General features: G+C 51.2%; 1 long non-coding RNA gene across 1 annotated transcript; it reads left to right on the top strand.

The window, feature by feature from the left end:
* The first annotated feature begins 4,605 nt into the window (after positions 1–4,605).
* LOC112270952 lies at positions 4,606–7,156 on the top strand. Its single transcript, XR_002963643.1, has 2 exons — positions 4,606–6,109; positions 6,890–7,156. It is a non-coding gene; the product is annotated as an uncharacterized LOC112270952 (long non-coding RNA).
* Positions 7,157–13,428: the final 6,272 nt, after the last annotated feature.

Raw genomic sequence — 13,428 nt, 5'->3', positions numbered from 1 at the left:
TAATTAAGGTTGTTGTTTATGTTTAGTTAGGGTTTAAATATTGTTTTTTCTGGTTAAGTATTGATGTTATTGTTGTTTATGGTTTAATGGTACATGCATGTGATTCGGACCATCGTGTCGGTTGATATGAGCAATGTGGGCCCGGCCATCGTGCCGGGTCGTTGAGAAGGGTCCGGCAATCATGCCAAGGGGGTATATATGGGTGGGAGTTTTTTTTTATGCAGGTATAACATTTGGGTAGACTCATTTGTTGTTTTACAGCAATGGTCATGCCGAAATTTTCTTGTTTTACAGCATATGTCATGCCGAATTTTTTACTTTTTTTAAATTACTTTTATAAGTGTTGGATAGGAAGCTCAGGCTCGCGTTGAAGCGGGGGCATCTTCCTCGGGCTCGGAAATTGCCATGTGCGAGGAGCAGCTGTTCCTTGAAGGAGCCATGGAGCAGCTGCTCCTTGAAGGAGCAGCTAACAAGGAAGAAGCCCAGGGTGCGACATCTCAGGCTACGGAGGCGACTACTCGATCGAAGTCCAAGCGGGGGGCGAACAAGGTGCCGACGGAGTCGTGGGTCGTCACCAAGCTAAGCAAAGAAAACTACCCGGAGGAACCAGTGGAGGCCACAGAAAGATTCTCCAACACATGCAAACGCCATCGTACGGGTACGCGCTCGGATCTATCAAAGATGGAGCGACGTCCCGGAAGCTGTGAAGCAGGACTGTTACGAGGTGGCATGGAAGCGGTTCGTGCATGCCAATGATGAGATCAGGAGACGGTTGGAGTGGCGGATGCACCAAGTCATGAGGAAGGGCCAAAGCACGTGGCAGTATAACTGCCGGAAGCTCATCGGCAAAGACTGGAAGACAGAGGTGAACAAGTACTGGAAGGGGATCTCGGGGGAGGACTGGGAGAGGTTCAAGGAGTGGGTCAGCTCAGATGAATTCAAGGCCAGCCAAAAATGGTACAAGGAGCTTCGTGAGAAAAGGCCCTTCGACCACCGCCTCGGCAGTCGTGGACGCCCCGGAAAGGAGAAGGTGTGGGTGAAGGAGGACGCCGCATTGGACCAAGCCGGTATACAAACGAGGGTCCCAACTTTGCTTCGCGGTGAGCGCTCCAGCAAATGGATGCGGTCGTCCATGACCACAAATCAGTGGGCGGGCCTGGAGCCTATGTTAGAGAAGCAAGAGGCTGCACTCGTAAGGCCTCGTCCTGACATCTTCTTTTATCGGTTGGGCTTCTTATACTCACATATAACATTAACACCGAGCATGTTGTTTTTTGTATACAGAGTGCAATGGCAGAGTGGGAGTCGGATGGCTCCCACTCGTCTATCAACCAACAGTGGGATGATGCCATCAGGTACGCTCTGCAACGAAATGAGCACGGGGGCCATATGCGAGGTGTCGGTTCCGGGCCCTTTCGCAGGCAGATGCCGAAAGAGCAAGGTTCCCACAAACGCAGAAGGGCGTCCAGCAAAGAACAGAGCTCAGCGGACCTAGATGAGAAGATCCGGGTTTTGGCGAGGGAGGAGCTCAGGAAGTTGATGTGGCTTGCAAGGGACCAGCGTGACATCGACAACTTCATCGATCACGGTGTTTTCCCAGAGGCGCCCATCCAACCAACCCCACCCGCATCGGATCCGTCCCCGCGAGGGAATAAGAGCACCTCATGCTCCGGCACCGAGTGCCAGCTTGACCCGCTTGGGCCACCCGACGAGAACCTCACGGTAAGCGTCTTCGCCCGCTACGAAAAATTGAGAAATACCACTATCATGCTCCAATCCATTAATGATGTTGCCATGTTTGTCATGCGCAGAAGGGCGTCAAATGCCGGCTACACATGCCGACGGTGGGGAACCCTCTGGGCGCGCACGGGTTGCTGATGCCGCGTACAGCCGTGGTGCACCACGTGACCCTGCGAGACGACATGGTCAGAGTGCAGGTGGACTCCGTGCTCAGGGGCTTCGAGGACAAACCGGTCCCTTATCGTCCGCACGAAGAGGCGACGACCCTAAGGGATTGCGTCAACTCCTACCTCATCTGGCCTAGGAGGTTGGTGGTCCTCGCTACGGAGCCGTCTCCATCTCCGTCCCCCCGCCTCGGTCCGTCTCCACCCGCCCGGCGCATGTCGTCTCCGTCACCGCTTGGCGCCTCACCCGGTCCTTTCGACTGTGAGCTCGCGGAACGAGACTTCTCACCTGCGGCGGAGTGCGGTGACGACAATGCAGGCGAAAATCCTCCGTCGCCGCCCAAACCCGAAGCCCCGAAGCCATCCGCACCAAGACCCGTCCCTCGGAGAGCCGCAGCACAATCGGCCCCGTTGGAGAGCCGTCCAAGTGCCCTGCTGGGATGCAGGTCCCCCCGAAACCGGACAGTTTCGATTTCCTGAGACGCGAGAAAAACAAAAGGGGGACAGGCCGCAAGGCAAGCAAGGGCTCCTCCAAGGAGGCGAAAGAGTCGTCTTCTACGGGAAGACAACCAAAGACCGCGCCGCAGATAGAAGGGATTTGGGAAGAGCGGCCAGACATTCTGAAGATGCCCACCCACCCTCGTGTTGGAGATAGATTGCCTGATAGGTCTTATTTCGTGGACAGGCGATTCTCCCAATTTTTGTTGTTTCACCCCGAACAACCGATGGTGACCCAGGATGACCTGTATCGCCTGCCACGGGAGATGCAAGAGCTCCATGATAAATACATGAATGTGGCATCATCAGGCACAGACCTCCAGAATCTGGAAATCAGGGTTCGAGTGCCAAAGCATTATGGCTTCTTCAACTCCAATACGGGGGAAATCCATAAGGAAAACGACGTTACCTTCGGCATTGACTTTCTCGACTTGTTTCACCTCTTCAACCGCAAGTGTCTCGACAACGCCATATTAAGACTATGGTGTGTACACTACACGAGGGAGGCCTATAGGGTGAAGCAATATGGGATGGCCGTCGCCGACCCCCTACTCTTCAACGCCACTTTGCTTTGTCCAGACCCATTGTTGGCCAAAAGTAGAAGGTTGGCGATTGAATACCTCACTCAATTCATCTTGAAGCACAGAGACCGCCATTTTGTATTGATATTGTACCATCTACAGTAAGTTGTTTTCAATTCGCGTGAATACATAAATATTTTTCTATCGGAAGACTTGCTTGTTATATTATTTGGCTAATACAATGTGCTCTTTTTGTGAAATAGCGGCCATTGGGTGACAATCGCCATCTGCCTCGATATGGGAGGGGTCACATATTTTGATCCACTAAGACGCAAGGGGAATGAACCACAACGCGACTTTGGGCCCATCAAATATGTCATCGACTCAGCCTATCGCGACGCGGTGAAATGGTACGGGATGACTGGCTTCAGCCGCAATCCTGACGCTCCCCTCAGGCACAATTTCAACTTCCCCTGCGAGCAACAGCCTGAAGGATCCGTCTACTGCGGTTACTACTGCGCGCACACTATTCAGTAGATGATCAACGACTTTAAACCGAAGGGGAAGAAGACCTTCGAAGAAGTGAGGAATTGGTTTCTGGCCAACGCTGAGTTAGGGCACAACTCTGAAATTCTCGTGTATGAGATCCAGAAGGACATCAGCGAAATCCTCAACAAGGAGGTCCTCAAATCGAGCGGGGATTACTACGGCGGCGGGATTGTCGCCAAAAGTGGCTAAATTGTGTGGAATACTTTTATTTGTGGCTCATTCTTTCAAACACTTTGTATACAGATGCATGTGACTTGAATGTTTAACTCGTGTGGAACTTTGTAATATATTTGCTGCTATTTCTGTTTCTTTGATGTTGTTTGTGCTGCTGTTATTATCTGTGATGTGCTGTATTCCTGCTATTTCTGTGCTACAGGGATATTTATTTTTATAAATAACTCATTTATTTTTTGGGGAAAAAAATAGTACCAGTGGCAGTTAAGAACCACCGCCACTGGAAAAGGTTCTAGTGGCGGTGGCCATAGACCGCCACTGGAAAATGTCCAGTGGCGGGTACTTCGCCCGCCACTGATGTACTCCACGCACTTTTTGGGTGATGCCGGAGGGATTTACAGTGGCGGTTTGTGGGTATTCGGTGGCGGGTATTTTATCCGCCATTGGTGATTTCGGAACAGCAGTGGCGGGTATTTTAACCGCCACCGGTGCCAAAATCTTCAGTGACGCAGAATTGGTGGTGAGCGTGATCACCGCCACCAACCCTATTTTTTGACCGCCACTGGAGGAGTTTTCTGGAGCAGTGAGGTACAAGTTCAGGCAACACGGTGCATACAGTCCTCCTTAATTTAATCCACAATTCCATATTACACGTGCATGTATATACATGCGTGAGCTCCAATTAGCTAGACACCACCAGCACATACATACATATATTTCAGCCATATGCCGCATGCATGCAAAGCTAGTGCGAATCAATCACCTGCCTCATATATTTGGAACCTAATGCTGCTGCGTGCACGACACGGCATGAAAGGAATCAAGAGATCGTCAATTTATCAGAGGAAATCGCTGGTTTCCAAGTATCTGTGGCGGTGTGCGGTGCTTTCCTTCTTTAGCACTACCTCCTGCCTATATAAACTTGCAGGGACAGATCAATGGGGGAGGGAAGAGGCGCCCCAGGCAGTGCCGAGGACGGCCACGCCAAGGCGAGCGGCGGCCATGGCCCTCAGACGTACGTAGAAGAGCAGAAGTCGCCTCGGCGGCGCCGATGCGCACGCACGGCAAGCAGGCCGCATGGAGTTCCCACTCTGGACTTTCATGTATATACATGCGTCTCTGTCTTTTTTTGTATGCAGGACATGATCCAGATCGACCAATAGCGTTCTAGGCTCGGCAAGCCACATGGTAAGAGGTGACCCGGCAGCGGAGCCCAAGGCGAGGGCCAGCCGGCCAGGCGCCGGGCAGCGACGACAGGAACGCGCCCCAGGCGGCGGAGGTGCCCAGCGGCCTCGTCCATGAGGTAAGGGCGGCAGCGCGTGCCCTAGACAGAGGGCAGCGATATGGTGAGTCAGGTGAGAGGCAACGCTGGGAGAAGAACCACAGCGCAGACGCACATACGCGAGCTCGACGCACGAACGTGCAAAAGTTCACCTGTGATGATAGCAGCCGTCTTCCCTCAAGCGGAGGATTAATGCTAATGCATCTTCTTTACATTTCTTGTTTTCCTTTTTATCAGTGGCCATGAGATCGGCCAACAAACTACCGGCGTACATCCCTTGTCGGTCTCATCCACTGAGACGCCGTTGCCGTGCGGCGAGCCACGGCGCTCGGCCGTACATCGGCTCATCACGTGGTTGGTGGAGACACTAACGGCGCACGACCCGGCCATGACATCGTCTTGGCGGCGCCCTTCTTTCTCACCCAGCCACGACATCGACATCGCCACACGATGGCGACGAGGCTGCTAATAACGTGCAGCCTTCCGGCGCGCATGGAGCACGGAGCAGAAAGCGAAATCGATACTAATCTCTCTTACATGTATATTCTCCCCCAGGTGCAGCTCGCCTACATGATGCTGCTGGATGGAGGCCTTGCTCGTCGTCCGTGCCTTACCGGCCGCATGCTGCCGTGTGCACCATCATCGTGGACTCCGCGGCTGGAGATCGAAAGCTCGCGGCCATGCGGATGGCATGACCTATATACACCGACATCATCGTCCACTCCGATTCGTCCCTCCCGTCTCGAGGCCGCGTTACCGTCCATGAAGTGGCCCAAACCATGTTCAAGATTAACGATGGCTCTTCCATAGAGCTACTAATCTTTATTTTTCAGGTTCTTGATACACACCGTCATCATCCACTTCGACCAGAGCTTGCGGCCGTGCCACGTTGGCATGGCCGTACACACCGTTGTCGTCAATCCCTACGGCAGCTTGTGCGGCTACGCTGCCAGCATGCTCATTCGTCATCATGCTAGACGCCGGTGTCCCTCCACGTGGTTTCTGTCGAGACACCGCCATATACGGTGCCATGCTAGACGTCGTCGCTCCATGCAAGGCACCGAATACATCATCGACACGTCGCCGTCTACTCCAACGTCTACGCCAACACTCTTCCCCAGCATTGTCCAAACGCCGACGAGCCGAGGCTTTACTCCACCGACTAGTCATTCTCCGATGAGGTAACCCGTTACTTGCACACAGAACCACTACGTTCCATTTGGCATTTGCATTGCATGCACCCAGATTTGTGGAGACTTGTTGGTGACTTTGCATTCATATAAGATTGCAGCTCTAGTCTGGAGTGGTCATCCTGCGGGCCCTGAACCACTGTCAACTGTCCTCGCAACTCTTGAGTCCGTACGACGCTTCGGCCGTGCTCTCGTTTCGGATAGACTCAGTTGGGTGGTCCCCCTGGATTAGTTGTGGAACTTGGAAACGTCGTGTCGCTCAATCCAGCCAGCGCACATTTGAGTGTGAGCACGCTTGGTATTCGTGGGTTGGTCGAACGTGTACGGGTAAATTGGTGCACCCTGTAGGGATAAATTTTTTGGAAAGCCGTGTCCGCGGTTATGGACGACTTGGTTGGTCATTACTTGATCATAGAGAACTTTCACCAACTTAATCTCAACAACTTGGCTAGTAATTAGAAATTATTCATGGATATGCTTAAAACTGCTTAAGTGTGAGTTTCTTTTGGATTGCTTCCTCAAAGGGTGTTGAGGGGGTGGTACGAGGATTGTGTTTGGTTGGTGTTAGTTAATAGAAGATCACCTCACTTAGTAGACGCTTCTCATCCTCTCATTAGACGTTGTTAATAGAGTGTCTCTCCAGATATTGTTGCTGCTGCATAACCCCACCATATTCCCTCTTTTGAGATTTGTTGCATAATTAGATTAGTTCTCCCCGTAAGTCTTGTGAGTACTTTGTACTCAGTTGCTTTGCAACGTTGTTTTCTTCAGAGGTTCCAGCAGAGCAGGTGAGCCACTAGCTTCTTCGTGGAGCATGACGTTGGGTTCGATGTTTAGCCAGGAGATCCAGATCAGGGTTCTGAGACTCATGACGGGTTTCCTTCCAGCTTCCAGCCTCTTCAGGCCTTGCTGTATTCTTGTTCGTACTCGGGCATCGTTCGACTTCCGCTGATGTAATGATGTAATGTTTGGACATGTGTCCTCTCTTTGTAATATTTGTTATTCTGCACCTTGTATGAGCTTTGTAATTACTCTCTTTTGTACAATTTTGGTAATGATATTCATGTTGCAAAACCCTGCGATGAGCACATTAATGCATGTATGTATTGAAGTGTTTATCATAGGTTAAGAACCTGAGCCTTGAATTATGCAAAGGTTAGCAATTTGGGGCTAAATTGCATAATTTCGGTCCTGGGGTCTTACACAACAGCTTCAAGAATCATGGTTGGACCATCCACATGCCCTGTGTACTATCCTTTCCATGTTGTTGGGCAGTTCTTCCATCTCCAATGCATACGATCAATGGAACCAAGCGTGTCAGGGAACCCTCTTCTGCTATTCATAGCAATGAGCCTTTTGGTGTCTTCAACATTTGGTGCCCTCAAATACTGATCCCCATATATCAACGACAGCCCTAAAAAATTTCTTGAAAGTATCTATCATTGTTCTTTGAGCAAGGCTCACTATCTCATCTACAAAGTCAGCAGGAACACCATATTCAAGCATGCGAAATGAACCGACCACCTTCTGCAAAACGGTGGCACCAGGAATGCCACAAGCATTTCTTTTTTGCCCGAAATAGTCGTCATGAGCTTCCACTTCTGCCACTATGCGCAAGAACAACTCCCTCTACATCCTATATCTCCTCCTAAAGAATTTTGCATTGTATATCGGAGGATCTGCAAAGTACTGGTCAATGATCCGCAAATTGGTACCATACATGTCCCTTGGAACAACTATGCGTCCTGGAACTAATCATCGACGCTTCTTCTTCTTCGTCCTCTCATTCTCCTCGATGTCCGCAAGGAGGGCAGCAACAATCATGTAGTGGTCAGAATCCTCCTCTTCTTCTTCTTCCCACCATCGCTCAAGATCATCATCATCATCGAACATCACCATTTTTTTGAAAAATAAACCAACAACCAAGTTCATCTTCCATCTACTTCAATTTCCCACAAATACACCCAGCTACATCATACAACTTCAATTCAGATCAATTCCTATCAAATTCATCTTCCAGCCACTTCAGTTTCCCACACACACGTCATACAAATTCTGTCTCACATCAAATTGAAAAAAAAAATAGACTTACAGTGGCAGTGAGTAGAGAAGGGAGCACACGGCCGTGGGGTGCTGGAACCGGGAGGAGGAGACGAACGTCGTCCGGGTGCTGGAACTGGGAGGAGGCGTCCGGGAGGACGAGACAAGCGGCTAGGCTGGGATGCGAAGGGCGGCGACGGCGGCGGCGGGATAGGGTGGAGGAAGTGGAGGCGTCGGGATGGGGAGGAGCTCGGCGGCTCGGTTCGCCACGGTGGCGGCAAGAGGGGCGGCAGGGGGTGTGGGAGGAGGAGGGAGAGGCGACATCGAGGCAGACGGTGGCTGGGAGGAGATGAGCGGCAGCGGAGGAGGGACAGGGCGGAGGAAGTGGCGGAGCCAGGATGTGGAGTAGCAGGGAGGCTCGATTCGCCGCCGCGGCTGGATGAGGGGCGGCAGGGGGTGCGGGAGGAGGCGACAGGGCCGGGGGCGAGGCAGGCGGCGGCGCGAATTGGCGTATGCGGGAGGGCGCGGGAAGATTTCACGGGAGAGGAAGAGTGTGGTGGGAGGGGAATCGGGGGGTACGGGGCCCCTATGGGTCCGTGGGGATGGGGGCTTGCAAAAAATTTAGGGCTCGTTTGAGGGCCCTGCTGGACCAATTTTTTTTCCTCAAGACCCCAAATCAGGATAGTGGCTCTGTTTTGGGGCTCTGCTGGACATGCTCTTAGTGGCTCGCGTGTAGCCGCCCGTGTCCTTTTAAGGGCCGCCACCACACACAGTAACCATAGGGGAAAGTCAATTGCTCTGCGTGCTGCCCTTGTCTTCCTTTAATCCAGACCATGGCATTCAGGCATCAAAGAGTTGGGTGCCTTTCGGGTCAGATTTTCTTGGCGAAATGATCATTCCGTTCCATTTTTGTGCCCTGTGATCATGTTGCAATACGCAAGCCACAAGGCACTTTCTTTCTCTCTTGGTTTCCTTGCATGTGTTGTCCGCGTGCGTTAACAGCTTTCCCTAAAAAAACAGCTTTCCACTCTATTTTTTATTTGATAGATATTAGCTTTCTGCTTGGCTTCACGTGTAATCACGTTGTAAATTAACCTGGCCCTGCTCTTTTGGTCACCTTTAGGCCTTACAGGTATGCTGGGTAAGTACTGACGCGTGGGAGACAATGAACTGAAATAATCGTGCACGCACCGCGGTGAATTTCTCCAATTTAAGAAACTTGAAAACTTACATGTTGAAGTTGAACTATGTAGAAAAAGGATCAGCCCTTAGCTGCTGCCGGCTCTATCTCAGTCAGGAATGGAGCCACAAAATCGGCACGAGGTGGGGCGAAAATGTTTTGTTCAGTCAAGTGGGAAATGATGTTCCCACACTGTTTTCTTAGATCACTCTCCACGGATGTTTCAGATCATAGCCCGTTGCTCCTCCACGCCGACCTTTTCATTCCGAGGTTTCATGGCTTCAGATTTGAGAACTTTTGGGCGAGTATGCATGACTTCCCCGAGGTGGTCTCTGCGGCTTGGGCTAAGCCATGCTCCTCCTTGAACCCCATTCGACGCCTTCACATCAAGCTGTCCCACACGGGAAAAGCCCTCAAAGCTTGGAACCGTTTGAAGATTGGCAACACGAAGATGCAGTTGGCCATTGCGTGACAGATCATCCTGCGACTTGACACTGCGAGTGAGGTGCGAGACCTTTCTGACGAGGAATACGAGCTCCGAAAATTGCTGAAATCTCGTCATTGAGAGGGCTAAGGCAGACCAGAGATCTCGTCTGAGGTGGCTTCGACATGGGGGTGCAAACACTCGGTTTTTGACTTTTTTCACCTTCGGGCGGCTGCGACAGAAAGGAAAAACCACATTTAGTCTTTGGTGACCGAGCATGGTACGGCTTTTTTGCGGGAAGACAAAGAGAAGATTATTCATGACCACTTCCATGCATCTTTAGGTTCAGCTTCCCCGCAGGGGTCGGCCATCGATTGGGAGGCCCTTAGATATCAGCCCACGGATCTCTCAGATTTGGAGCTCCCTTTCTCGATGGAGGAGATTAGAGACACTATTTTTTTCTATGCCTACCGACAAAGCGCCTGGGCCGGATGGATTCACTGGCCTTTTCTTTCGCTCCTGCTGGAATATAATAAAGGATGATATGACGGCGGCCTTCTCTCACTTGCACTCCCTTCGTTATGATGGGTTCGCTCTCCTGAATACGGCCAATATTGCTTTGCTCCCCAAGTCGTGTGACGCCTCTTCGATTTCTCATTATAGGCCAATTAGCCTCATCCACGGTGTCGCCAAGATTTTCTCAAAGCTCCTTGCAAACCGGCTTGCTCCGCGACTCCATGGTCTTGTCTCCGCCTCCCAAAGTGCCTTTATCAAGCGTCGTTGCATTCAAGACAATTTCCTTTATGTCCAGAACATGGTTCAATCCTTTCTAAAATCCAAATCGTCGGCTCTGTTCCTCAAGCTTGATATTGCTAAAGCTTTTGACACTGTCGATTGGGGATACCTTTTGGAGACCCATGCGGCTCTCGGGTTTGGTGGCCGTTGGCGCGAATGGATTTCCTTGCTCTTCGCCACTGCCACTTCTCGCCCCCTCCTCAATGGCTTGCCAGGGGAGAATTTCTCTCATCGTCGTGGTGTTCGGCAAGGAGACCCGTTGTCCCCGATGCTTTTTCATCCTTGCGATTGATCCCTTGCACAGGCTCTTCCAGCTCGCCTCGCAACAGCAGGTTCTCTCCCCGTTGCCGTCGCGGTCGGCAAAGCTTCGGGTTTCCCTCTATGCAGATGCTGCTGCAATCTTTATCAACCCCACCGCTCAGGACTTGTACGCCACTCAACGCATTCTTGAGTCCTTTGGTTAGATCTCGGGTCTTACAACAAACTTTTCCAAATCTTCTGTTCACCCGATCTGTTGTGATCACCTTGACCTCGACTAGCTCCTACTCCCTTTCCTAGGCATTCGCATGGGCTTCCCGTGCCACTACCTTGGCTTGCAGCTTCATGTTTGCAAGCTAAAGCAGATCCATGTCCAGCCCCTCATTGACAAGATTGCGACGCGCCTCCCGAGGTGGAAAGGGGGCATGCTCTCTACAGCTGGCAGGCTCACCTTAACCAAGGCGGTTCTTTCGGCCATTCCAATCTTCCACATCACGGTTTTCCACATCGCCAAGTGGACTATCAAGAAGGTGAATTAAATCTCTAGATCTTTTTGGTCCAAAGTTTGTAGGCCAAAAAATCGTGGCGGCCTGGGCATCCCCGACTTGGAAAGATTTAGTCGTGCCCTGCATTTCCGTTGGCGTTGGCTCGAGTGGACATGTCCTAACAAGCCATGGGTGGGAACCCCCCTTCCGGTGAACAATTGCGACCGTGCTCTCTTCAGAGCCTCCACCTTAGGGCATATTGGAGATGGTCGTAAGGCCCCTTTTCTGGCACAACTCCTGGCTCGATGGTGTTGCTCCCAGAGTCATCGCCCCTACCATTTTTGCCGTCACTAGGAGGAAGAACCGCACTGTTCATGATGATATCACTGGCGGGTCTTGGATTCACGCTCTTAGGGGCAAGATCTCCAATGCAGTGTAACTTGATGAGTTTGTCTCTCTTTGGTTGAGGCTTCAAGGTGTGGTTATGCTGCTTGACACCTCTGATTCCATCTCCTAGCGTTGGACCTCCCATGGAAATTACACCTCCAGCTCAGCATACAAGGCCCAGTTCCTTGGCTCCATTCAAGCCCAACACACCAATATGGTTTGGAAGGCCAAGACTGAAAATAAGTGCAAATTCTTCGCTTGGCGCCTTGCTCAGAACAAGATTCTCACCGCCGATAACCTTGCCATTAGGGGCTGTCCATACACTCCAGGTTGTTCTCTTTGCAACAAGCCCCACGAGACAGGGACCCATATTTTCCTCAGTTGCCCCTTTGCTCGCCAAGTATGGGGAAATGTTCTGGACCACTACGACTTCAACATCCTACAGCTGGTCAAGCCCACCAACTACGACGACACTCTCGCTTGGTGGATTCAAGCCTCTAAGGAAATTGACAAGAACAAAAGAAGTGATTTTAACGGTGTGGCCATTTACATCATGTGGAACATTTGGAAGGAGCGCAACTGGCGTATCTTTCAGGCAGTGGCCGCCCCTGCCTCCGTCGTCACTTCTCTAGCTTGTCACGCTATTGATGCTCACGGACTTGCTTTTTGTCCGTTGAACGCGTCGTGAAACTCTTTTTGCCCTGTCGGCCAACTGTGCTTGTTCCGATGGGGCGGTTCGCTTTCTCTTTTTGTTTGGCCTTCTTCGTGGTTTTTTGACCTCAGTCTATTGTACATATACTTGGTTTCTCCCTTCTAATATTGCATGGCAGAGCTCCTGCCTTTCTCGGCAAAAAAAATACGGGTCTAAGTAGTAAAAAATAAAAATGCAATTGAAGAACCAAATCAATTTTCTAATCTGAACAAAATCAAATGAATAACCAAATCGATATAGAAGAAGAAGTAGATTAACTTGCGTGCCTGTTGTGGTGCTGCCTGCTTGATTAGTTCGCATCACTCTTCTCGTTTGGCAGATTTTGATTTTGATCTAGAGCAATACTGGGAGCACTGTTGGCTCGCAGCTTCAGACCGGCAGGCAGCCCTTCGAGTTCGAGACGACCAAACTACAACGAGCGAACATATTGAATGAATCAGGAACGTCGTCAATACCTAACTGGGATTCTTTTCTTTGATGCGCTTATGCGCAAATATGCATTCACATATGGGCGGGGCGGGGCGGGATTAGAGGCCCATACATAGTTGGGTTTGGGGGGCACAGCCCCCCGCGGCCCCCTCTCTCCGTCTCTAGCCGCGCAGAGTGGTTTGGAACGATGGGTGACGGTGGAGTACTAGGCGGGCCTAACAGCGAGGGCATGGGCATGGCTTTGCCACGCGATGTTCAGAGCCAACGTGTACGGCTTTGACAAGAAGTTCTGGAAGATTGGCGCTGACGATCCTCGGAAGGCGTGGGCTTTAGGCGCAAATATGCATTCACATATGGTCTGGGGGGCTGAAATTAGAGGCTCATCATGACAGTCATCGTCATTTTTTATTACACTGTTGGTGAGTCGTCGTAACTGATTAAAACGAAGGGCACGCGGGCCAACTGCAATTGTATCATGCATGTTGACTTGGCTAATTTGCTGACTATTTTTTGTATGCACATGTAGTAGGTGGCACCGTGTACAAGGGGCTCAACACGGCGTAGCGCGACAAGCAGGCGTGATCGTGCACAGCGTGAACT

This window comes from Brachypodium distachyon, chromosome 2, assembly GCF_000005505.3.
Source record: "Brachypodium distachyon strain Bd21 chromosome 2, Brachypodium_distachyon_v3.0, whole genome shotgun sequence".
NCBI lineage: Eukaryota > Viridiplantae > Streptophyta > Magnoliopsida > Poales > Poaceae > Brachypodium > Brachypodium distachyon.
This window is presented reverse-complemented; position numbering and strand designations above follow the sequence as displayed.